The following is a 27535-nucleotide window of genomic DNA, read 5'->3' as shown; positions in this document are numbered from 1 at the left end:
GCTACCCACAGGGCACAGCAGACCTCTCCTGTCTCCCCGCTGCTCCCCTCAGCAGTGGATTTCAGCCAGTCTGCCTGTTCTGCTCCCCACTCTGTCTCTGGTGAGTCCTCTCACCCCCCACACCTCTGGCCTGTACCCCAGCTCTTATATGCATAAGTAAATAAATCTTAAAAAGAATTAATAAAATCTGAGCGTGTGAATGAGGGAAAGCACTGAGAACTGGAAATGGGAGGAAGGGGGAGAAAGATGAAGGTTGATGGGGACAGAATTCATCCACGACATCATTTCTGGTCACTGACCACACCACGATGAACCCCAAAGTCATGGTTCATCAAAGGTAGCCAGGTGGCTACCTCCAGGTGGAGGTGAGCCTCTGGAGCCACCAGGAGGGGGGGCAGACGTGGCCCGGCTGTCCTGCTGCCTCCCTGGTCCCCAGGGCACCATGCCAGCTCAGAAGGAAGGGCATCGCCAACACCCAGTAGGACCTGGCCCTCACCCTTGTGTGGCTGCCCAGGGACACACGATGCTGTCAGTCTCCCGTCTACTGCTCTTAACTGAGTCCAGCAACCAGAACCAGAGGCAACGAACCCCATGTCTGGGAACATTTGGAATATACCACTAGTATCTAAAGAGGAGAGGCCGGGGGTGCGGATACCCATCCTGGCGTGGCTAGGAATGCCCCATAAGGAGAAACTACCCAACCCAAAATGTCAGGGATGCCTGGCTGAGAAACTGCTTTAGACTTTAGCCTGGGGCAGGGTGGAGGGGGATGAGATTCACAGAGCATTGTGCTGTGTAAGGAGGGAAGGGCTAGTAAGACCAGCACCAGATGCAGCAATCACACCCCCTCCCACAATTGCAAGCAAAGTCTTTCCAGTTGCCCAGAATTCCTGTCGCCCCACTGGGAGTATCCGTTTCTGCTAAGAAAACCACCCTCCACAATCCACAGCCCTCAGGACGCAGAGAAATGTGATCTCTACCTCTGAAACTTCTCTCCACTGCTAAAATAGGAACCTGCACAGTCATGGACGACTTTCTAATTATTTTTTATATCCTGTACAGATTCTGTCTTTATTCTGCCATGTAAAAATAAGACAGGCAATTTATAGCACGCATTTCAACTCTCTGCTGTATTATTTTAAGCTGCTGCTGCTTTTACATTTTACCCACAAGAAGTTTCACTAGAATAAATAAAGCCAGTTGGACACAATTCACAGACAATTGCTTTTCAAAGACTATTTTTTTAATTATAAGCCACAACTTTTAATTAAATATGAGGTCCCACTCGACCATGGATGCGGAATGTATCTAACACGTCTGCTCATACACATCATCTGTTTCACTAAATTATTTTTTTTAATTTCTCACACTAATCTTCATTTGTTTAAGCCTTAAATGGGATCCCAGTTGTGAATTTTTCTTCTCAACTGCCCACATCATACCAGCGGTTCTCTGGTGTGGCCTGTGATTTGCAGAGATAAGGGACAATTAACACGTGTCGCTTTTAAAGTCAAGAAACGGGATGATCAGGAAGGTCTCGTCCACCCCGATACTTCCCTTCACCCCTGCGCCTCTCTCTAGCACCGCAGGCCTGGGAGCCACAGGTGCCTCACCTGCTGCCCTGGGACGGACGGCTTCATCTGAGCAAGCACGAGGTCCCTCCCGGCTCAGCCAGCTGAGGTCGCTGCATCAAACCGCCAGAGACTGGTGGCTCCAACATAGAGGACTCTACTTGCAGGTTTGGAGACTGCAGCGTCGAAAAGCAGATGCTGCAGATGTGGGGGCCGGCGTGGACCACTCCCTGGATCCCGGCTGCTGCTGTTTGCTGTGTCCTCACGTGACAGAGGGGAAGCCGGGGAGCCATCTCCTGTGTCTCGGCTATGAAGGCCCTAAGCCCATGCACGAGCCACCCCAAGCTCCAATGGCCTCCCCAAAACCCCACCTCCCAATATCATCACATTAGGCTGAGAAATTCAAGATGTTATTTTAGGGGAGCCCAAACATTCTGCCCATGACACCTGCTACGTCAAAGCTCTGTCATCGCCCAGTTTCTGCCACTCAAGAGGAGCATCCTGAACCTCCGCCCACGGCCACTGCCCCACAGGGGTCTCAGATGCCGGGCAACAGGAAGCACCTGCTCCGTAAGTGCAGGAGTTCTGCTGTCGTGTCTTTGTACACCAGCCGGTAATGCACGGCCCTAAATAAGCTCCTGATATTGAGGAGGACACATAATGGGTAGAAATTGCCCAGGGGCATCTGTAGGTATCTAGAGAAAGAGGCTGAGGCAGGTAACAAGCATCTTAACCATTTCAGGCAAAGTGAAGGACAACAGAACACATCCTGGCCAGATGATGGGCCTCACTCAGGCAGCAGGGGCAGAGGCAGAAGACAGGGATGCCAGGTCCTGTGAGGGGACCCACAGGGCTCAGCAAGGGCCAATGGGGACAGGTGGCCACAGTCTTTGTAACCTGCTGCCCTGGCTCTAGGTGCAGCTTCAAAACTTCCACAGACCCAGGCAAGCTCTCCCAAGAGCTGAGGGCATGCACAACGCAGACCCCAGCCTACAGCCAGTCCGGCTGCCTTGCAGCAGCAATGAAATGGGAGGCTCCACCTTTGGTCTGCACCTGCTTGCATGTGCACACAGGAGATCTATAAATTTACATCACACCAAAGAGTCTCCTGTTCATTTGTCTAGCAAGCACTCCATTTTCCTCAGGATCAGTTACGGCCAGAAAGGGTTAACTAAAGCAACTTTACCCAGCATCAACAAACTAAGTCTTCAGAATGGCAAATGAAGATCCACTTTTGTTTGTCTGTGGTGCACATAGAGAAGAGGTAAGGCCAGAGCAGGCACTCTGGGGTGCCCTTTGCAAAAGAACATCTCTGGCCACCACTGGCTTTGCGACATCCCAACTGGCCGTGGCCGCCATATTGGTTCCAGTTGCAGTTCAAAGCAAAGAAGAGTTGCACTATCTGCTGTCTTGTGCTGTTTGCTGGTACTCAGGCTGCAGCCCAGGAGCTCATCAAACAAAGGCTCACGGGTGCGTCACCAAGCAATTCACTGTGGCTTCTTCCCACCTCTCCCCCCACCAGCTGTCCTCCTTGTAAGTAACAGCAGCAAGATTTGCGCCCACAGGGGTGCTGGAGGCTGTATTACAGATACTCCTTCTGTTTATACAACATCTCTTGAATTAAAAGTTAGGCATTTACCATTATAATTTACCTTAATTATAGTATTTGTCACTACCCATAGCACACAAGAGAATAATGCTATTTACATGCATAGAAAAAGAAGAGAAGATTCAGAAGCATTTTTCCCTCATCCAAGGCCCATCAGTGCTGGAGAGAAGGGGAAATATTAAATATCTTACATCAAATACCTAAGGGCAAACTTAAGGCTTCTAATCCAGTGATGAATGTTTATCTTCAAAGAGGGGACACATAACAGGCAAATGAAAGTTATCAGAAGGCAGAAAGGATTCTCAATTTAAAGAGGCACAGGGTTAGAGAAGTGTCTATGTCCTTTGTAGAATTTATTTGAAGTCCTTTCAAGAAATGCAAAGGCCCCGCAACAGCTTACTTATAGCTGACCTCTGCCATGTCCAGAATAATGGGGTATGAGTTTAGGGTCCCCAAACTCCCCAATCTTCATATTTTGCAAGGTGATTTCTTAAAAATTGCTTCTTACACACACACACACACACACACACACACACACAACCACTGTTAACAATCTAGTGGACCCCCTTCTCCATGTTCATATAATCACATACACACACACACACACACACACACACACACACTTGAGCGATAAAGACTTGGGCCATGATGCTCCTTCTACTTTATAAAATGATTCTAATCCTTTTACTTAAAATGCAGTGACTATCGCTCCATGGTAACCAGGAGTGATTTAAATTAAACTGCTTCATCCTATGTGAGACAATCTTAGAATCTAATTGAGACATGATCTATAATCTATTGATGACTGTTCAAAACGTGAGATTGTTTTTTGGGGGTTTGCTCGCTTGCTACTCTGACACCCTAGTCCTTATCCCCTCACTTAGTATGTTGCTATCTGCACTTTTATGATCTGTACTCCCAGGAGTGGTACTGGTGGGTCAGAGAGTTTGTCTATTTTTGGCAAAGGGATTGCCAAACTGCCTTCCCAAAAATGCAAACAATTCACTTTTCCATCAGGAGTAAGAGTCCCCTTCATCAGCATCCTTAGCAAAATACTTTCTTCTTTTTCTTTCTGTCATTCACTCAGGAGAATGGTATTTCATTTGCATCATCCTACCAAGAGTGGCTAGAACATCACTTCATTTACTCACTGGGCATCAGAACTTGCTCTTATGTGAATTGCCTATTCATATCTTTGCCCATTTTCTCACAAACTGAATTTTTCGTATTGATTTATAGCTCTGTATATGAGAGATAGTGTGTCTGTCACAGGCATTGCAAATACTGCTGCCAGCTAGTACTTGATTTGTTAGATTATTTAGGTCATCTTTTAGTATAGATTTTTTAAGTGACAAGTAAATCACATTCTGAGCCTCAGGTCCAGAAACAGGAGTGAATCAGCAGAAAATTCCCCATCCGAAATTGCTAAAATTAAGGCTAAAAAAATCCACTGAAATACAAACTTGGACAGCCTCCAGTATAAATAAAACTACATGTACAACATGCATTCTTGGCCCTTGACACAATACCACTGTTGCCCTTCTGTGGCTGAAAACAACCTGATCACCCGGAGTCGACAGCGGCAGGTCCCGCCCGCGGGGTGACGGTGAGCGTGTGCGGCTCCGTCTGCGCAGAGCCCTGGTTGGGACGTTTCAGTGTAAACACACTCTGCTGAGTGCAGGGGGGGCTCTTGCCGCACGACATGGATGTGGAGGCTGGGTGACATGCCCCCTGAGGAACTATGCACCACCAGGAGCTTGGGACACCAACAGGAGAGCCAGGAAAGGTGCGCATGCAGTGGGGTGAGCAGGAGGGAGGAAAGGAGTGTCTGCCCTGGACCAGCGGCCCGCGGCGGCCATGCTTTCCTGCACTTCTGAGGGAAAAACATGGCAGCTCCTGATGGCGCACAGTCCACCAGAGAAGCGGGTTCTTGCGTGTTTACTGAGAGTCCCTGTCTGCCAGCTCTGCCATCTCCCAGTGTTCTGCAAGGGTTGAAGTCGGAGCCTTTTTTGTTAGGTAGTTAAGAGGGAGCAGAATATATTTGTCATTCTACCCAACTCGCCCGAACATCTTTCATGTGGTTGGGATTATCTTGTTAAACTTGGTTGAAAATAGTCGAACCATTATTGTTTGGACAATGAAGATGTTTTATCGTGTTTCTAATCCCCACAACAGTGGGAAAAAATAAGCGTTAAAAAGATAATGGAACCCCACCCCCACGCCCCCATATGTCAGAGGCCTAGCCTGAAGGTCTGGGTCAAATGTAAAAGTCATATTCTAATCCCCAATGACCAGCACCCTGGACTCATAGTCCACTCGCAAGCAGCTTCCAAGCCCAGCAATGGAGGCAAACTCCCCATTACATGGCAGCGGCTTCTTCGAGAGGAGAGTGACGTACAGCAGAGGGGACAGCGCGTCACTTTAAAAGGCAGCGGGGCGATGACTCAGGGCTCTGAAGGCTGAACTCTGATCCTTTGCCCAACTTTTTCCAAATGGCATCCTTGAGAAGTAATTCCTAATCTCTAAAAGAACGTTTACAATGGAGCTACTACGCGCCATTCGTGTCTAGAGCTAATAAAATATTATTTTGTATAACAAAAGTGTGCTAAGAGGGCAGATCTAAGGTTAAGGGCCTTAACAAAGTGTAATAATAATAATAATACAGGGGTGAGGGGAAACTTGGGAGGTGATAGATGTCTACGTTCTGGATGGAGGTGATGATTTCATGGGTGTATTCTTACCCCCACACTCAACGAGAGATGTGAAATATCTAGAGGTTTTTAGATGTCCACCATACTTCATCAAGTAGTTTAAGACAAGATCTTTGGGATTATTTACTATTTTCTGTATTGGCATTTTGCCAAAAAAGCACCCCCTGTGTGGGTGCTGGTGGCTCCAACCCATCACTGCCTCACCCTGGAACACAGACAGGTGCCTCAGGAGATCGCGTCCAGAGCCAGATCTTATTTCCACGAACACGAGCTCTGTGAGCCTCCAACTTTACATCAACCAGCCAAATGCATTTCTCTTTGATAGAAAATCAAAGTTCTAAGCCCCTGATAAAACCGATGACATCCTGAGCCTCCTCGCATTGATCCTCTTACAAAGGTGCTAACAATGCCAGTGGGGTTAGCTAAATTCCTCACAGGGAGCCGCTCGAGAGGCGCTGGGCCCACACCACGGTGTGTGCGCGATTATTAACAGCAAGTCACAAGCATCTCTTCCCAGCACACCGCAAACACTCAGAGAGATTCATCTCATCAGCAAGAGGCCCCACTGCTGCTGGCACTGACACGAGCACGTGAAATGCATTGGCAAAAATAAAATACACCGGCGGGCCTCTCCAATACCCAACGTCCTCTAGCCCGCGGCCCCTGGGGAAAACAGAATTACAATAATTGAAAGAGCACAGTGCCGGGTGAGAAACCAGCAGGGTGATTTTTTATGTCAGAAAGTGGCACTTTGGTAACAAGGGAAACTGGGAAAATGGCGAAACCCCACGTGCAGCCTGGCCCCGCGCCTCCCCAGACTCAGGAACCGGAAGAGGCTGCCTCTGCAAACAGTGAGAGCTGAGCTGCTGGGGGGGAAGGAAAAAGCAAAACAGAGGCTGAAAGCAGCCCCCACCATGCACTTTATTGTAAGAACGCGGCCTCGTTCCCTGGCACCGGAAGGGCGCTGCACGTGATGGCTGGGGGGATTCTGCTGCGAAGATGGTGAATGAAATCCCCCAGGGGAAAATCACCTCTGGGGCTTTTCTCACTTTCAAGATGGCTACTGGGGGATCAAGCACGGGCGTAGCAAGTGAATTATGAGGAATTCGCCTATGCCAGCCATGGGGGATGCCCACACCCCACTCAAACCCTTTCTCTCTACATTCTCCCCCAGGTCAGAGGCTCCTGACAATGTGACATGGCCACAGCTCCAAATCCACATCTCCAGCCCGTCTTTCCCAGACGGCCCAGACTCCAGGACACAGCTGCTTATTCTTCATTTTTCTCCCATGCCCCTGCAAGCCCAATCCATCAGAGCTGCACTGACCTTGTTGCTTAAAGTGCCCTAAATACACCCCCTTTTCTCCAGCTCTTCCAGCTGCCTCACAGGTGCCAGCACCATGTCCTTCTAGGCCGTGGCCTCCCCGCTGACCTTCCTGCCTCCCATCTGGCTCCAGACAGTCCCTCGCCCAATGGTGACCATGAGCATGTCGATGACAGTGGAAAAATACAGACAAATCCTGACGCACGTGGCTTCTTCAAAAGTTCCCGGTGCCCGTAATAAAGAGCCACACTTCCTGCCCTGCCTTAAAACCCCTCGTGTCAACACTAATGATAAAGGACTGATCACAAAAATCTGCAAAGAGCTGATGAGACTCAACAACAGCAAAGAAAATAATCCAGTGAAAAAATGGGCAGAAGAGCTAAAAAGAAACTTCTCTGAAGAGGAAATGCGAATGGCCAACAGGCATATGAAAAAATGTTCAACATCACTTGTCATCAGGGAAATGCAAATCAAAACTACCATGAGATACCATCTTACACCAGTGAGAATGGCACATATTAAAAAAACTAGCAACAACAAATGTTGGCGAGGGTGTGGAGAAAAAGGAGCTCTCCTGCACTGCTGGTGGGAGTGCAAACTGGTCCAACCACTATGGAGAGCTGTGTGGAGATTTCTGGACCTACTAAACATAGAGCTTCCATAGGATCCAGCAATTCCACTCCTAGGTATTTACCCAAAGGACACAGAAACATCAATTCCAAAGAGCACCTGCACCCCTATGTTTATAGCAGCACTATTTACAATAGCTAAGCTTTGGAAACAGCCCAAATGCCCAAAAATAGATGACTGGATCAAGAAGATGTGGTCCATATACACCATGGAATATTACTCAGCATTCAAAAAAGATAAACACATGCAGTTTGCAGCAACATGGATGGCGCTGGAAGGGATCATGCTCAGCGAAATAAGCCAGAAAGAAAAAGAAAAATACCAGATGGTCTCACTCATAGCAGGAATCTAGAAAACTTAAATAAGGGACCAGGAAAATGAATAACTATAAGAAAGTGAAAATCAAAATCAACAAAAAACTATGAACCAGAGACACTTTATGAGGGGAGGGGGGCGGGGGGGGAGGGATTGGGGTCAAAATAAAGGGGTTGCAATTGTTTGGGGAATATAAAAATAAAAAAATTAAAATTAAAAAAAAAAACCCTCTTGTCCCCACTCTTGCTACCTCTTGGTCTCAGCTCACTGCCTTGCACAAACCAGCGCAAAGTCGTCCCTGTCCCTGCTGTCACGGGGCCCTCTGCTTCATCTGCTGAGCGCTCCCACCCTCCGAAGGCTTCCTTTCTTCATTGTGATCAGTCATTCTCTATGACCTGACTCCCTCCCTCCTACCGTGATGCTCCAGGAGGCCTGGAGACCGTCTCCCCGTCTGCCAGCCCATCTCTGCCCCTGCCACCGTCCAGCACAACGTGTGCACTAAATAAGTAAATAAATAAGTCTCTTCTGGGGGAAGCAGGGTGGGTAGAGGTTATTTCTCATTGCCACAGTCCTTGCAATTTCCAAGAAAAGCAGCGGTGAGTTATGTCAATAACAGAAACATGATTGCGAGTCAGATGTTGTTGGGGGCACACAGCCCTTCATGACCCAGCGCGCAGGAGAATGTGCTTCAGAGGTACCGCTGGTTTTTACAGATGTTTCCCCATGAGGAATTTTTGTCTGAGATTTACCACCAAGCATGTGTTTTCTACAAAGAAATTACAGTGAGTGTGGGTTCCCACCCTCAAAATATTTGCCAGCTCAGAGAAATAAAACCAAGAAGATTCTATTTGCAGAAATGTATAGCTGCTTTCTTTCGCAGAAACTTTTAAAATAGGTGGGCTTCGCTGCTTTATAATTATTTTCCATAATATTCGACCACAGGGTTCCCTCAGTGACCTTAAGAAAATAAAGTAGGTGGTCACACCCCGATTAGAAAGCTATATATCATCGGCTGGGCAAGGCCTCTGAGTGACCTTGGCAAGTTTCCTCGCCTCTGCCGGCCTCCGTTGACTCAGCTCTAAACTGGGTAATAGTAGAATCTACTTTGCAAGGTTGTGGGGAAGCAGAACGCTCTATATGGGCAGTTACTCCAGCACCCGGGACGCAAGGAGTGCTATTACGTCTGACCACTAGGCTGGTCCCATTGCTTTAGAAGTAGTTTTATAGCATGAGATTTTGGAGAATCTTGTTAAACCACTGCTGTCTCTGCTCCATCGCCAAGGACTGTTGAGTGCTTGTGGTGAACTGGACCAAGTTCTACCTTCAGGGGTGAGCATGGTGACCACTGAGGCAGACAGTGACCAGAAATGCTTGCAACCACTGCTTCTCCACCTGGGAGCTGGGCTCATGACAGGCCGCTGCAGCTACCCCACACCATGACATCCTCCCCAACCACGCCCGGAGTTAGAGAGGTCAGGTCGGGTAGATCTGGCCATTCAGAATTCCCTTAGAAAGGAAACAATTGCAGGTAAATGCTCTGCCATCAAGTCAGAACTTAAATAGAAAATGAGTCAACACACACATTATAATCACACCACTGAAGTCTGAGCATCACCGTTCACTGTCTTAAGGTTGCTGCTATTACGACAACCCAGAAAAATTTGTAAGAACTTTATAGACATATTTCATGTCTGGACACTGAAATAATCTTACAAGAGCATAACGCTGTGGAGAAAACAGAAGTTATGAGAAGAAATGTAATCATCTCCTAGAAAATGCGCTGGTGGAATCATAAAGTGAGCATATAATGCGGGATCAAACTGAGTTAAGGAGGGAATTCCGGAAAGATTAGAGAAAAGTCAGTTATTTGGAAGAAAAGAGCCAGGCCTGCCCTCTAAAAAGATGCTCGCTTCAGGGATGCCCTTCAGAGAATGCCGTTTAGAGGACTGAGGTGAGAAACGTGGGCACAGGCTTCTCTGACCTTGTTCCTTCCTGCTCAGTGCCTCCTGCCTGCCAGGCCCGTGGCTGCAAAGTGCCCTCCCCCTCAGCTGTGAGCACAGGGGGCGCCCAGCCCACGATGAGACTGTGAGAGGCAAACGTGCGTGCAGGCTCTCAGGGGCTCACGTACGCACCATGTCAGCAAACAATCCTTTATTTAGAGGGTGCTGCCCAGCTGTGGGTCTTCTCTGTGAGGTAGATGCTTCAGCGTCTATTAATTAATTTCCCAGAAATTCATAGTTGAGCCCATAGCACACGTTCGTGTGCTCTCTCACTCACGCACACGCACGCTCTTGTTCTCTGTCTCTCTTTCTTGCTGCCAGCACTGTGCAGCCAGCACATCACAGACATCATAAAGACACATTCCAGGTAACTACATTACAGGAAGTTCAGGGTTTTGAGTTTGCTCAACCCATGGCCTGACAGCTGTGTTGTTTTTATATACGTACATGTGTATACACGTATTTTATGCATATGTTATATGTGTACCTTGAAGATGCTACTGATGAAATTCTATAGCCTGAGAGTTGGTTCAAATGCTCCACTTAAGAAATGCTCAAAGCCAGGCAGGAGTTGACCCTGATCCTAGGGGAAGGGGCCGCTGGTTTGGTCCATGTGTGACTTGATTACCGGCACTGTCCTTTCCGGTGACTTCCTACTCACAAAGAACCACTAGGGAGATACAAACCGGAGGGATGACACTCATTCCTCTCTAAGCTGCACTATGAAGGACGCTCACTTACCCTGAAGAACAGCAAAGACTACTCGGGAACGCAGTAGAGTGAATGGTCTCTACTGGAAACTATGGTGACATCCTATAATGGTTACTGCAAACCTAATTATCTAGTGATTATGAAATCATGAAATAAACATTTTAAATCAAACATAGCACCAGTAGACCAGAGGAGCACAGTTTTATCACAGTCCTAAGGACTATTAGATTATGTTATGTTTTACTTTCAGTCTCCATCACCTCATTAAATAACATGTATTCAGCGCTTAGTGCGTGCCCAAGTGTGACGTACTGGGCAATGGACACAACCAAGCTAATGGCCTCCCAGCCTAGAGAGGAGAGGCTGTAGGTACAGGAGAATCACTATAGAAAATCCAGCTTTAAATTGACATGTCCAGCGCAGAGGAGCCCGGGGAAGCAGAAGAGGACACCTGAATCACCTGGACATGGACTGGAGAGACAAAGGTCCACAGACACGGTGACATGTGAGCTGAGAATTGGTGAGCAAATAATGCTCCACTGCTGGACAATATGGAAAAATCACACTCAATAATTTTATTCCCTCCTCTTACAGACAAACTCATAGACTTCCAGCTCCATTCCCATATTAGAAATGATTTTTTTTTTCTTATTCAATTTGAAAACTCTCAGAAGATCCATGTGCCCATCCATCTATCCATCCATCCATCCACCCACCCATCCCTTCCTCCCTCCAACATACACTCATCGACAGCTACTATGCATGAGGCCCCTTCTATGCCTAGAGATGGTGCATTGATCAAAAGAGGCAGAAATCCCTGCCCTTGTGCAGCTTCTACGGGGGAGGGCAGAAATCATACAAATGGTGAGCCCGGTGGGAAGGGAGGAAGGTTAAGGCGCTGAGCCCCAGGAGGCCGCATTTTTGGAGGGCGGGGACATGAGCAGTGGAAGTAAAAGGGAATGAGCAGCTATTAGGATTCATGCCAGAGAAGCGTGTGGTCCTGAGACCAGACGGAGACAGTGCTTCAAGGAGGTGAGCGGGATCCCAGGACAGAAGCCCCTGACTCCATCTGCCAATAGGGCGCTGAGTGACCCTCCGCCCAGGCTTAGCAACATGGCGGCGGCTGGGGATCTGGAAGAGGCAGTTCTGATCTGCGAGGGCAGGTTCGGGGGAAATGGAAACAGAGGAATAGAGGGAAACAAATACAGAGAAGCACTTTAAGGAGTTTTCCCATAACGAGAAGAGTGTCATAGCCGGAGCTGAAATGAGAATCAACAGTCAGTTTTGAAAGATGGGAGATGCTTGAATTCCCACTAGGAAGAGGCAGCAGAGAGCAGGAAAGAAACATGGATGATGCCAGAAAGGAAAGGAAGAACCGTTTTAGCACCATGTTAAGTAAGAGAGAAGGAATGTGTGACTTGATTACCGGCACTGTCCTTTTCAGTGACTTCCTAACTCACAAAGAACCACTAGGGAGATGCGAACCAGAGGGATGACACTCGCTCCCCTCTAAGCTGCACTATGAAGGACGCTCACTTATCCTGAAGAACAGCAAAGACTATTCGGGAGCGAATAGTGGGAGCTGTGACCTCAGCTGGGGTCATGGCCTCAAAGAGACTGAATCAGTGCTACGGGGTGGGTGGGTCTGACTGGCCAGCTAGGGCAGGTGCTCCCCCTCAAGCCATCACGGTAGCCAGGTGAGCTGCTGTAGAAGGAGGAGGAATTGTTCTCCAAAAGCTCACAGCCCATGAGCCGTGAGCAAGACAATCACTGGGCTCCCCACAATGAATCTGAGTTATGGAAACAACTTAGAGCCCCACACCGAACTCCTCAACAATGGCAAAGTAAGATCTGCTCACTGCTTTCACAGACGGTTCAATGAATTTGGTGGCATTGACTTCCCAGAACCCTCTGACCACCTTCCCCAACTTTTGCTGTGTCTGCTTTGGTTTAACCTACAGTGGTTACTGCTCAAGCTTTAAGTAAAGGCAAACGAAGCAAGATGACTGATCCCTTTGTGGCCTGGGAGGCAAAAGACGAGACACAAACACATGAAGACCACATGAAAGCCCCAGTGGATAAACACGGCTGGGTTTGCAGCTGCAGCCCAGAAACCCCGACAGTCTGATCCGGAGCCACAACGCAGAACTCCCGGTCCCGTGAGACCCAGCGCCCCAAACTCAGGGCACTATCACGCCCATGTCCTCCGTGCATGCCAGCCCTCAAATCCCAGCAAGGAACCCCACACACTGGCCCCTTAGCAGGCATCTGAGAACAAACAGCACACGCCGCCGCTCCAGCCTGGGAAGAGAAGGGGCATAAAAGGATGCTGGTCCCCACACACCCGGCATCCACGAGCAATGAGAGCAGCCCTCACACCGTGACCTTCAGGACAATCACATAGCGACAGACGCTCACCTAAACAAAGGGGGAAAGTCCAGAACCCCAAACCGAGGAGAATAGAGGAGAGAGAGAGAGATCTTCCCAGTCCCACAGTGGGTGCAGGGCAGGGAGATGAGTCGGGGATCCCGACCTGTCCTGACATGGACGGGAGCAGACGGCGCCATGTCGGTGACCCTGGTGTCAGATGATGTGACAGAGCAGATCACATCCGCCGGGACCTTTACAGATCACCTCAGGGGCTCAGACACGACCAGGCAACAGGGCAGAGAGGACAAGGTGGGGGGACCCCAGCTCGGTATTGAGAATGGCAGGCTCGGTCTTTATTCCCCATGTGGCGACTCAGCATGTCCAAGCCTGTGTCAGGCACATCCACGAATTTCTGCAAAATCACGCAAAAAATCCCCCTCAGCCCTGCAGGCCAACTAGGGACGGACAGCAACACAGCAAGCACGTTTCTCTTCTTTTTCTCTTTGAGGTCTCCAGTAACTCAGGCTGGCTCATAAATACCTATTATCCCTTCCCACTCTCAAAGCATGTCCTGACTTTTGTTCCCACTTTATAGCCAAGAAACTTGACTGAGAAAAGCCAAGATGGAGGGTCGGGTTGGGGGGGATCTGTGCAAAGCAGGCCCCCCACCCCAAAAAAGAAATCTACTGAGTTCTCCAGCTCCTGAACTTGCAGACTCTGAACCCGACCTGAGGCCCAGCCTGACAAGTACCCTCGCGGGTGGGGCTCACGACTGAGCGAGGAAGACGTCAGCCACGACAGCAGCCTTGCGTGGGTCCTGGCCCTCCGGACACAGCCCGTGCACGCGGCGCAGACACCAAACACCAGGAGCAAGAACGGCACAGAGGAAAGGCTCTGGCACACGACAGTCGTGTTGAACATGATGAGTTAATTGCTATTGAATTAAAAATACTGCAATATAGTCATTAAAAATATAGATAGAGGCTGTAGAACCTCACAGAAGGCAAAAGTTGACTTTTCCCAACGCAAAAGAGGAGTAAATAAAAGAAGGAAAGAATTCCCGGTGTCTGGCTGTAAACTTGTCTCGAATTACAGGAAAGAGCAACAGGCAGGGGAGATGTCTCATCCGTCCAAATATTTTCAAAGTCTGAACATCCTCATTTAATTAAAATTGGGATTTGATTTTTGACAGTGAGGAAGAGACAGAATACAACTATGAGAAGAATTCTCAACATCAGCATCTATTTTTGAATAATTGAACGGTTCCCTGAGCGAAAGACTTGACTATTTTTAAACAGATCAGAAGAAAGTAAGGAAAATTTTTAACTGAATTTCTAAGTAGCGCTTGAAATAATTATAAGGAAAAATGGGGATACAATCAAATAAGCGTCTTTAAATTCAAAGGAGAATGTTAACAAGCCAATGAAATGGGAGGTGGGGAGACAACAAAGTGTGTAGACCTAAAAGCAAAGTCTATTAAATTTGTAATGAAATGCTGACCCTCAATGGCTAAACAAAGTAAAATTAGGTCAAAGTCTCTCACACATACTCAGTTGTCTCTTCGCCCCACCCCTTTTCAAAATAATGACTAATTACCGCAACAAAAATTTTAAAACTCAAATAACAAAATGAGTAAACAATGAAACATACAAAAAGAAATAAACCCTATCAAATTTCCAAATTGTCGGCACCCCTGGTAGCACCCTGGTTAGCGACGTGTGAGCAGAACTGACCGTCCCGTCCAGGTGCGGTGTGACACCTCCCAGCTTTGTAAAGCAAACTAACAGGCCTTCCTACTCAGCGCCTCGGTTTTGAATAAGAAAGTTAACAACAGTTATTCTGGCCTAACAAACTAACCTTCAACTGAAAGAAAACTTTATAATAAGGGTTGCCTATTTTTATCAAACATCGATTTTGTGCACTGAATTTCTACTCTTCACAGCGCACGTGACCTATAAAAATCTAGAGAGCAGCCACGGGTGTCCAATGTATGTGTTCACCACGATCACATCAGGAAATGAGCCTTGTCTGTGATCTTTGTTAATGGAAATAAGGTAATAGTGAATTACATTAGTTTGTCTGTACATGATAGAACATTACGTATGCATTGAAATGAGATTTACTGACAATTTTCAATAATGCACTATCAATATCATACATGCAAAATATAACAAGTATGAGCAAGTGAAAAATCAGTATTCAATATTTCGTGTCTAGTGTTATTTCAACTCTGAAATTACTTATCAGAAATATATTATCAAATGACAACCATGGTTGTCTTTGGTGGAGGCATTATGGGTAAATTTTTCCTTTTTTACATATTTTCCATAATAACATTCATTATTTTAATCATTTTTTCATTTAAAAAAAAATGGTACCTCCTTATCTAATTAAAATGTGGGATTGATTGCTGCGAACCTTTAGATATCGAATACAGGGCTCACAGACAGCCAACATCCCCAGACTATGAGATAATCTGTTTAGAGTTTCGTATACAGCGATATGTGCTAGCAGACTTTATAAACACACGTACTTGTGTGCAAAGATCATATGTGTGTGTGTTAAAGATGAGTGATAGCATATTAAATATATTATTCTACAACTTGCTATTTCCAGTTAATACAGCACTATATGCCATTTTCTATTATATTTATAATCAGATAATATTTTTTATAAAAGAGAAGGCCACCTCCATTACTCATGGAGCAATGCCCTGGGGGTCAGCAGCTCCTGAATGTGGTGACTCTCCCAGAGCTCACGACATCAGGCTCCTGGGCCAGTTACAGTTGATGTCTGTGAACGCTTGCCCGAATGAACAAATGAATAGAGCAGTCCCTGAAAGGAACACAAAATAATTGATTTTTCTTGCAATCTTTTTAGATGATAGCCAGTACAGTGGAAATTCAGAGTCTCTTGTTGTAAGAAAACGTTAAATTAAAAAACAAAAACACCAAGTCACAAAAAGACCCATTTCATTTGATCTAAGTGGCAAAGGTTATCACCAAAATACCCCATGATTTAATTTAAGTATGTCAGTCCCATTCACATCTGGCTTTGCTCATAATAAAAGAGGAAGGTTTGCTACCAAATTCTTTTCTGAAACGTAATTATCAGACAGTAGCAGAATGCATAAGGGCACAAAATTAAAGTGCTACATTTAGAAACTATCCAGATGGGAAATGTGGGCTGAATTTATTTTTAAGTGGAGACCCTTGACCAGGAAATGCACTGAGGACCAGTGGTCATCAGGCTGAGGCCAGCGCAGACTCACACACTGGATCCCAGAGAGAGCACCATGAGGAGTCCCCACGAGGAGCTCCCCAGAGGTACAGGGGACCAGAGAAAGTTCCAGAAAGGAACAGGAAAGCAAGAGGACAATGGCAGGCAGACCAAGTGAAAGGGGCAGAGCTCAGAATTAGCTGCAGCAGAGAATCACACCATGGTCCAGGTGGGCTGTGAAGGTGGGAGGTGCACAGCAGGGGAGGTCCCTCTGGGGATGTGGATCTCCCAGGTGATTTCATGGTGTGATGGTTTCAGAATGATTTTGTCCTAAAAATATCGTTTTTTCGGAAAATGTTTGTTCACTGCCATACTTAACAACAGAGAAAATGCCTTCATGAGCTCTCGCGATACCTCAATCAATAGAAATGTCGGTTCCTCCACGTGCCTGTCTGTGTCTTACTTACCACGGAGGCAAGAGGCAGCTGGCGACTCTGTATTCCTGCTCATGAATCACGGCGAGGACCCACCGCCAGCAGGGCGCTCAAGCCCAATTGCACACCAACGCCTAAAAAAGAAAAGAAAACAACAGAGATTCAATTAGCCAGTTTTCAAAGTGGCTGTGGTCATGGCTCCTCCTCGGTTCTAGAAAGTTCCATGACCGCCCCACAAAGCCTCGAAGCTGCTTTAGCAAAGTACACAGGACAGCCGGGAAGGAGGCACAGGTGCTCTCCTTTAGCACCCTTGGGTGTCCTTCTTCAGAAAAGGAAAATAGAAGTTCAACTGCTATTGACCTATGCAAGCAACCTCAGGAAGCAATCGAAAGAAATATCATCCCAAACCCATTTGAATTACTTCAAGCACTTTGAAAATCAAGTCAGATAGCTTTTGTGAAGTCACATTTTAGGAGTCTCTTTCTTGCCATTTTGGGGAACACAGTACCGCATGTACGACATTTCCAAAACAGGACATAAAGGCAGAATGTGTCAAATAAATGATCCCAGGAATTAGAGTTTGTGTTTCTATTTACATATTAATGTACCTGGAGCACAACACCTTATAAGAAAAAAAAAAACTGAAGACAATAAAGAAATTTACTTTATTAAAACCATGTAAATCCACCCAAATCTCCCCATTCAAGTTAACGTACAAAAATCCTGAAACTTGATATTGTAAAGTAATAGGAAGACCAACTGCAAAACCTCGCCCTCCCTAAAGCCAGGTAGCCCAGAAATTGAAGAATGAGCTGCTTCCTACTTCTTACTCCTAAGGGACATTCGCCCATCGTTAGCTAAGTTTGGCTGTTCCTTCAAACACTTCGGGGCCCACACTTTTCTGTTGACCCAGTTTGTGCAGTTTCTGCTCTCCCTCCTCTGCAGCCTCTGGCTGCCATAACCCTGGAGAACACGGACGCTATTTGCCCCACAACACTCTTCTCCAGCAGCTGAGAGTGATGACTAGAAAGGGCGAGAACTTTCCAGAATATTCTGGAACATTTTGGTTCTTTCTCTATGCAATGATTCCCACACTTTCTACTTCAGTAATTATCTCACGGCCATCTGCCTTCAGAAAATAAATTAAACTACAGCATCCGGAAATGTGTAGTTTTATATCTGCTGAAATGCCATTGGGAGGTTCTGAGGCTCAAGTCCAGGGGCAGTGGCTGGACGACACTGCTCCGGAGGTCCCCTGACCCCAGGCAGTGCCTTTGCAAGTCCTCGGGACTTGAAAGGGACGTCCAGCAACACATTGGGAACTGCCAGGGGGGCGCCCGCGCCCAGGTGCGCTCTGCCACGGCCACGTCCCAGACCCCAAAGTGGCCGCAGCTGTGTCTTTGAAAGTCCCTGACATCATCCTTTGGAAAGAAGGAGGAACAGATGCAAATCCTTGCGGCCAGAGGAGGTTTCAGGAAAGGAGCTGTCCCCAAGGTCAGAAGACATACTCAGTCCAGGAGAATTCCTGGGAGCGGCCACTGCCTCTCTCCCAACACCGAGGATGCTTCCTCGGGGTGTGGCAGCAACTGTGTTATTCACTGGACGCTGTTATTGAACAGCTGTTTAACTTCTTCTCTGGGGCCTCATACCTGGTTCACAATTAATTCAGTTTTTTAAATTTCCCTGTGTGTGTCTGAATCATAATCGGGCCGATCCACTGTCATGACCATGAACCCCTGGCAATTTCTACAGCTTCCCAGGTGTCAAAATGAAATGAAAACTGGTTTGGTCGTTAAGTGTGGAGGCTGAGCTCTCCTCCCGCACTCCGCGAGGTCCCAAACCAGCCGATGGGGCCTGAGCTCGGCCAGCGGTGAGGACATCCATCCTCTAACTGGCCACAGAGACAGAGGCCAGAAACGACATGGTAAGAATTCAGAACTGCTGCTACAACCAGCTAACAAATTCTGCTGGGAGGAGAGAGACCCAGGCAGCGACAGCCACAGCTGGACAGCAAGACACTCGAAACTCAAGCTTCAGGCCTCAAAACCCAGCCCTGCCTGTGATGAGGCCACACTCAAGTGACCGAGGTCCACCACAGAGCTCACACGGCTGGGGGCAACGAGCCTCCTCTGAATCTGAAGTGCAAGCCGGATGCCAACACCTGCAGCCAGGATTGGGGCTTAGACCCCAAGGGCTTTTTCTCTGTCTGTGTTTACATCCAGGGTGAAAAAGATATGTCACCAGCCTGGCCGGGGGACACCACCAGGGCCTTCTACTGGGAGGGTCAGGCCCTGCTGATACGGGTTCCCCTCTCTAAAGACATTGACACCATTGGACACGTCCCCACATGTGTGAGCTGTGTAGTCCCAGCAGTGGAAACCACAGCAACAAAGCAGTGACCTTGAATGGGAGCCACGCCTTCAGCTCTGGAGGTCAATGTCAACATTGTCCAGCGATGTTAAAACTTAGCTGGTGCGCAACCCGATAGCCTCTGACAGAGTTTCTAGAAATTGAGGAGAAAGTCCAAACATAAAGAAACGATGATGGCTCAGAGGCTGTTCTCAGACTGCAGTGTGGACATGTTCCAACCGGCAGGAACGACCCACACAAGGAGAAACTGCTTGAGAGACAGCCCTTCAGGGGTCACCCAGTTACCAGTCCAGCACACCCCTCCCACCCCCAGCCAGGCTCCCTCGGTGGGTAGAAGACAAAGCAAGACCCACCTGTGGATTCTAACCCGTACCTCTGCCCCAGCCGCCCCCAGCATCCCGAGAGGCAATTCCAGCATTTGAGAAGAAACATGAAGGTGAAGAGCAAGATGCCCTTGGGATGGGGAAGGAGACACGGGGGTGGGGCAGGGGGCAGAGGGCAGCCCGCACAGCCCCCTCCCTGCAACCCTCCACTGGGGGCGTCAGAGGCTGCCCTCGGAGCAGGTCCATTTGGATCCCCCAAGTATACGCTGTGCGCTGCTTTACAGTCAAGATGGGCTCAGGATGCAAAGTGAACTTGGCACTATGTTTTCAGCCAGGATGGTGATTTATTCCCTCTCACATTCTCAGACTTTCCTGGCCATGAGGACGTGTGCATGTGAGCAGGGCAGGGGTGGAGAGAGAGGAGGCACAGGACTTGTTCTCCTTTAAAAGGTGTTCCCTCAACCCTCCTGCAGGGGGTCCCCACTGTGCTCAGCCATGCCCGGTGGGACCAACGCAGTCCAATCAGCTGTGTTTCCACAGAGAGGGTCAGTGCAAACATCTGCGGCTTCAGAAGGAAAGACGTCTGACCCCAGAATGGAATACGACAAATGCATATGAAGGAGACACATTGGAAAGCAGGTCTCGAGATTCCGAACCATGCAATCACACGCCACCCCAAGAAGCAAATAAGCGGGAGCTCCACCCCACCTATCCCAGCATGAGGCCACTCAGGGATGTCCTGCATTCCAGCTGAGGACAGGAAGGCAGCAGATGACATGCAAAATGCCTCTGTGCAGGAAAGGCCTCTGTGTTCAGGGAATTTACCCTCTGGAATGGCTTTCCCTGATTCAGAGCTGATCTCGTAGTAATCAGCTAATTATTCTCCATTCAAATAATGCCACCTACTAATCAAGACTGTTTAATAAAGAATCTCCTGGATAATTCTCTTATGGACATTTAAAAAGCCAATGTCGGATGTGAGAACTTCTCTTCCGTGGCTGTCTAGCTGGCCTAGGGCCCACGTAGGAACACCTGGGAGCCAGGCCCAGCGCTGACCACAGGTCCAGGCCGTGGTGCCTCCCGAGGGGACATGTGACCCTCCCCTGCCCCATTTAGGTCATTTAAAGATGCAACTCCTAGGCTCTGAGACCAGCAGAGGCAAACCCCACCTCCCTGAACAAAAGAGAAGATTCTTTGAAAACTCTGCCCAAGGAAGAGGAAGAGGCACAAGGAAGAGAAATGCTTTCTGCAGGAAACTCCCACACCAGCTCCATCTGCAGAGCCCTCCCTCCCGGATAGTCCCTGTAAGCTGGGATGCTTTAAGAATGGGCAGAAAGTGGAGCTGGAAGCCAAAGGCTTCATTTCTCAGAGCAGTGACTAATCCTCACAACATTTGGGAAGAAAGAAATGCAATGGATTTTCATTTAGTTTTCGTGCAGAAGATCCTTCGCCGAGTCCTTCAAGCCAGCAGGCACTGCTGCCCTGGAACCAATACATTGCTTTGTAGCTAGAATAAAGCTCCCCTCCTCCCACACGAGACAGCGCCTTGAGCTCCGTGCTCCTAAGAGGTCTGAGAACAGAGAGCACGACAGAGTGAGGCAAAAGGTTCTTTAGTAAAGCAAACAGTGGCCGAAACTGAGCAATTGCTGCAAATGAGCAATTTCTGAAATGGGCTCTCTGAGGACCCCAAGGTCTCAGCATAGGGACGACTTTCCTCTTTGTCCCTCCCTGCGCCAGCTGTTCACAGGGCGGCTTGCTTTCATGCAGCGACTTCGAAGGCTCACACAAGGGTTCATTTGCAGAGGAACTGGCGTCTCAGTTTTCACTTTGACAGCTAAATTGATCCATCCTGTGTAGACCATAGGCCCGGGACCCAAAACAAGAAGGGTGTCTCCAGTTTTGGGGAAAATGCGGCCTCTCTACAGCCCCTAGTTCAGAGCGACACATCCCACCAGACTTAGCCTACAGGCAACAGCTCGCCCGCACCAAAGAGATGCAAGATGAAACTCTAGATCCAGATTCGAAATTGAATTCTAAGGCCAAGATTTAACTCTAAAAAAATCAGTCCGCTCCTGTGGCTATTCCCTTCTGCTAACGCCAACATGACTGAACGTGGGACAGGGCTGAGCCTGGCCCCACAGGGCTGAGCCTGGCCCCACGTCACGGGCTTCTCCTGCGAGCGAAGGCACCAGGAGGACGAGCTCGGCTTCCCAGTCCTCGCGAGCGCTCTCTCCACAGATGCCCCATTTCTACGCGCTGGAGAGTCAGCAGCCAGAACAGTGACGTGTGATTTTGAAGACAGCTGCTGTCCTCAGTGTGCCTTGGGGAAACCACCAGCCCACGGTCGGTGGCGGCAGGGAAGTGGTCGCTGCTGTCCTCTGAGCGAGACCAAACTCCTGCCCCCAGTTAGGTCTCGCCTATGCCCACAGTCTGGGGGACACAGGGGTCTCTGCGCAGAAGCCAGAGAGATGCAAACTCATCTTAAGCAGCCTAGGAAGAGCCAGGGGAGGACCAGACACAGCCCAGGGGTGAGGACCCGTCCGTCCTCAGGGAAACTCAGCGCTGTCAGCTTCCCCGCCGCTCCCCTCCCGGCAGATCGCCCTCCAGGTAGGACGCCTCTACCTGGCAGGTGTGAGCTGCAGGCAGCAGGGCTGGCTCCATGGAAAGCACCCAGGAAAGAGAAAGAAAAAAGCCTCATGCGTGACTGAACGGTGCGAGCCTGGCACCTAACTGCTCCGACGCCCAACGATAAACTCCGTGGAACGAGGCTTCACTTCACCCCTTCTTTCTCCTCCTCCAGTGGTTTCTTCCCTTTGCCTGCCCTGGACCGGCTCTCCGGGGCCCCTTCCTGCCACTGGCCTCGAGAGAGAGAAGGAACGGCAAAGAAGGGGGCGCAGAGTCTTGCTCCCTGAAAGCCACGCTCCTGAGACCCTCAGCGCTCGGACGGCACTTTCATGCGGGTTGAAATCACCCGAGAGAGGCCCCTTCTCTGCGACCCCAACGTCTCTGGGCAGACACGGGCTGTCGAGAAGCCACCTGCTTTCCAAGCACGAGGTGGCACAGGCAGGAGCGCAAAGCTGGACTCGTCACAGAGGTCACAGCTGGGGCGGAGCCGGGGTCAGGTCTCAGCTTTCCACGGCCTTGACAACCGCCCCCTTCCCCGCAGAATGCACCCACCCAGTCAGTCCACGGCTCCTCCCTGGCCCGCAGGCCCCGAGGCTGCACGGTGTCGGAAGGAAGGGCCTCAGCCCCGGCGGGCCCCACACGTAGCGCCATATTCTCCAGCCCAGACCCGGCGACGCAGTCTCCTTACCTCCAGACATGCTCTCCTCCAACAACATGTGCAAGGAGACAGTGGGGCGAGTGTTAAACTGCCGTAGCCACTGTCCACACCCCACGCCAGCCATTGCAGAAGCTCCACTCCGGCTCCTTTCCAGGCCAGGTGGAGGCCCTGGAGATGGGGCGCCGGCTCACGTCAGGGGCCAGGCAGGAGGGACCCCCAGGGAGCCCCCCCGTCCCCCGGAAGGACTGTCCTGAGAGCCACTCAGAGGCTGTGAGTTCGTCCACGCCGATGCTGCTGACACCAAGGACCCAGCAATGCACAGCCCCACTCGGGGGCCGCACGCCTCAACAGCCACTTGGCCCAGCGGGATTCAGAGGCCTAGGAGTCAGGTAACTCTGGCCTCGCTCCTTTCACCCAGGAATGGTTATTGGTGAACAAAAGCAAAACAAAATCTATCCTCAGTCATGCTTCCATCTCTGTGAATTCACTGACTCATTCAAATGTACTTGCTACCCCAAAATGCGCAGTTGCCGCGAGTTCATAGCTATGAATCAACTCTACTAAACAAGGAGTCTTCAAGCAGAAACATCGATCAACTAAGGTTCTTGGTGGCGCGAACCATGAAGATGCTGCGACCAGCGGCTCCAGGAGCCCAGCCCTGGGCCCCCAGGAACGAGGGTTCCTGATTGGGGGCTTGCGAGGACCCCGTAGGGCAGGTGCACCGTGAGTACTGAGGACAGACTGCACGTGACAGGAGCGACAGAGAATCCCCATGAACAGCCTGCCCGGCTCTGCACAGGGTACTGACGAGAAGGTGGGCGCATCCCACGGGAGCAGCCGCCTCGCTGGCGGGGGTAGGAGTCGGGCAAGTGACCCACGGGCACCAGCTCCTGCTCTTTCTGAGAAGCGCAGCGTCGCCCGCTAGCTTCAGGGGAGCACAGAACTGGCCCTGCCAGCTGCCAGCTGTGGGAGCCCCGGTGCCTGCACATCTGGAATGAGGCGTCGCGGGCAGAGACCTTTCTCAAGTGACCCTGGAGTGAAAATTAGATCCCAAAGACATAGAACACTGGGCAATTATCAGGCATCAGGATGACAGGCTGTGGCCAAGGTCACTTGCTGAAGGGAGGCCTGGCTGGGCAGGCAGGAGCTGGGAGCTCTCATAGAGAACATGAAGCAGATCCCCGTCTTCTGCCTCCGATAATGATCTTTGCTTCCTTCATTTAAGGGATGATTACAGTCCAAAGGGCTGATGTGTCTCATTACATTGCTGATCATATATTCTTGACAACCGAGGCTATTAACTGGAACTTCCAAATACCGACGCACGCCACTTGGCCCCCTGACATATTCTCCTGCACTGTGGGTTGACAGGAACGTGTGTCCTCGCTACACAGCGTATAAAGGAGCAAAATTAAACTGGGAAGCGGGCGAGTGTGGTTTACCAGTCCAGGAAGGTCCTGGAAGGTCTTCTTATCTTAATTGAGTCCCTCTCAGTACACTAGATCTTTAACATGAAAAAATAAAACGGCAAAGCAATTCATAAATGTCATGGAAATGAAAAGACCTAAGTCCTTCCTTCATCGCTTCCTGAAGGTCTTGCAGTGACTTCTTCCCTTCTATTATAATATTAAACATTAGAACTGCTGCCTTTGGGAATGGAATTTCCTTTTTTATGGTAAAAAAAAAAAATGAGCCTCTTTCTCCACCTCCACACTGTTAGCAGCCAGTGGAAAGGGAGCAGAAACAGTGGCCTCGGGCTAGGGAAGCATATGAGCCAAGCACACACCACCCTCCAAATTCAAGAACCTCAGCATCTACCTTGATGACCAAAAGCTTCGAGGTCGGGGGCACTCTTCCCCATGAGGATCAGAGTCACTCGAAGGACTCCGGAGTCCTGGAGAGTAGACCGGCGCCGGGATTTTCTCTCCACCTGGCTCGGCCAGGCCTTCCTGCACCCTGAGATGGTCACAATTGCAGACCAGCCACACTGCCCTGGCCTGAGTCCGGGTCCGCTCGTACCCTGTCTAGTACCCTGTCTAGTACACTGTCTGCGATTTCCAGGGAGACATCAGGACCAGTGGCCGGACGGGTGGCCAGCACGGCCGGGCCAGAACCTGTCAGGGCGCCCAGCCGGGGCCAAGCAAGCTTGTGACCGGTGATGGTGAGAACTGAGGAGTTAAAAAGAATGACTCTTCCATCTGGCTTCCCAGCCACGTTCAGCCCTGAAACTCCCCTGACGGCCGAGGTACCGGATGCTAACATCTGCGCATCGGAGCTGGCCCAGCGCTGGGGGACCCGCGGCAGCGGCAAAAAAGGGAGGCGTTAGCGCCTCTAAAATTTTGGAACTCTAATTTTGAACTGAAAAGCTGAGATGGTTGATATTTAACTAGAACTTCCAGAAGACCCTTCTGGGGAAGGAGGGTGTGTCACAAAGGCTCAAGGCACCCGACAAGACGTGAAGAGTCTCTCGGGAGGCCCTTCCCAGGGAGCAGCCCCGCGGCCGGCCCAGCAGGGTGGACTCCTGACTCCCTGAGGCCACAGTTACGGGGCTCTGACTGGACGTCAACTCTGATTGCAGTAAATCTTTCTGGGCTCCCTGCAGAATTACCACTCACCAACGGCCTCCTCCTTTCTTTCTTTGTTTTTATTGCATTTTTTTTTTTAGTATAGTAATGTTGGTTGACAACACCGTATGTGACCTGAAGGTACAGGCTCCCCCCTCTTCAATGCAGGTGACCACACCTGGCCCACCACAAAGCCCTGGTCATCCTTCGCACAGTCCCCGGGCCCCGCAGCTCTGGGCCTGGTTCTGCCATGAGACTTGCAGGGTTTGCCTTGGTTTGGTTTTGTCTGTTCCTTTGCTTTGTTTCTCTGTATTCCACATGTGCGTGAAGCCACCTGGCATTTGTTTTTCTCCTTCTGACTTTTTTCACTTAGTATCCTCCCTTCCGGCTCCATCCACACTGTCCCAAATGATGAGTTCATCTCTTTTCATGGCTGAGTAGTATTCCACTGTGCATGCAGACCACAGCTTCTTAACCCACTCCCCTCCCTGGGGCCCTCAGTTTGTATCCACAAGTTGGCTGCTTAAACAGTGATTTGCAGCTCTGCTCTCCAGCTGGGGTGCCTTGCTGCCCAGCCCCACAAAGAGCTGCCTGTCCCTAGCCCAGCCCAGTGCATGCCGTGGTCACAGTGTGCCTTGCTGGGAAATCTAATCTCCCTTCTGCAAGTGGCTGCAAATAATTACTTCTGTAAAAAAGCCAGCGGCAGGCTCTGGGTGCAGGTCAGAAGCAGGTCTGAGGACACGAGGTAATTGGAAACAGAGAACAAAACATAACAAAATGAGAAACTAGAAAACCCTAGCTTTGCGGGGAATTCAAGAAGGCAGAGAAGGCTGAGGACAGGGAGGAAAAAAGAGCATTTCTCGGGGGTAGGGGGAGGACAATTAGGAAAAGCTGTGATTTGAGGAGCTAACAAAAGCAGCTGTGTCCCTGGCCTCAGCTTCCTGTCCCCCAGCCGGGCGCTGATGTGGCCTGACTGGACCCCAAACCGCAGAAGGGCTGGAGGAGAGAAGCGGCTCTAAGTCGGTCCAGCTGGAAAAACAGCAGAAGGACGGAAACAGCAGAGCGTTTAAAGTGAAACATGGCAATTCAAAGCAAGGGGGAGGCTCTGATCTGGGGGAGCTGGAGCCGGGACCCCACCAGAGAGCATCCTAAACACCACTTAGGAAGTGCCTTCAATGAGCCAAGTGACAGGGACCTCCGCAGAGACGCCTGCTGGGATGCTCCACAAAGGGGCCGAGCCAGCCTGTCATCTCCCCGGGGAAACGTCCTCGGTGCTGGGTGTGCCAGCGAGCCCCCAGGACACGGACACTTCTAGAGTTTTGCTACGGTTCCCCCTGACGCTTTGAAATCAAGCCTAGCAGATTCGCCCAGGGAGTGCCTGTGCGGAGCTCTCGGGAAGTCACCGCTCCATGTTCTGGGTTTGAGAACTTGCTGCCCCCCAGGCTGTCGCCAGGCTTGTGGCCTTGGCACAGCTCACGACGAGGGAGGAGGCCGGACCATGAAGGGGTGGCCATAAGCCTGGAGACAATGACCCACTTTAATACAGGAGCAAAGCTGCTACCCCGGGAGAAACGGACTCCCTAGACCCAAACACCTTGCGACTGGCCTGCTCCACCAGGTGCCCCGGTGCTGGTGAAATGCAGATTGTTCCAGAATAAGATGTCGTGCCCTTCAGGCTTCATAGCAAAGACTTGTTCCATGGCCTTTTTGGGACACACAGTCCCTCGAAGCCACACGGGGGCCCAGTGGGTGTTTCTTGCATCGATGCTCCTTTTATCCGGAAGAGATGCAAGGAGAAAACCGAGGCTGTAACAGGCAAAGAATGAAACTTTCATTGCAAGATGAGCTTCTGCCAGCCACACACTTTGCTCAGACTTTAAGCCGCTTTGCTCATAAGTACGTTGCTTATAATAAACCTGTTCCCGGGACACGGACGGCAGGTGCAGTTCCCTGCAGGCCCAGCATGTGAGGTGGGTAGCGAGTCACAGAAGCAGCAGCTCACGGGGTCTGCACAAGGCTCCTCAAGGATGCACGAGGGCAGGTCTCCACAAAGAATTTCGTGTCCAAGTTCAAAGCCAAGCCCTCCGGGAAGGCACCCAGG

The 27535-nt window shown here is 49.8% G+C and overlaps 1 protein-coding gene across 1 annotated transcript in view; it reads right to left on the bottom strand.

Annotated features, from left to right (window-relative positions):
- Nucleotides 1–27535, bottom strand: part of SEMA5A (semaphorin 5A) — a 343026-nt gene that overhangs the window by 246612 nt on the left and 68879 nt on the right. The window contains exon 2 of the mRNA XM_037529538.2: nt 16928–17028. The gene's annotated coding sequence lies outside the window, so the exon portion shown is untranslated. The remainder of the gene's footprint in view (nt 1–16927; nt 17029–27535) is intronic.

This window comes from Talpa occidentalis, unplaced genomic scaffold (assembly GCF_014898055.3).
Source record: "Talpa occidentalis isolate TD23 unplaced genomic scaffold, MPIMG_talOcc4v2.1 talOcc4.6, whole genome shotgun sequence".
NCBI lineage: Eukaryota > Metazoa > Chordata > Mammalia > Eulipotyphla > Talpidae > Talpa > Talpa occidentalis.
Note: the sequence above shows the minus strand (reverse complement) of the source record. Positions and strands in the feature narration are given on the sequence as shown.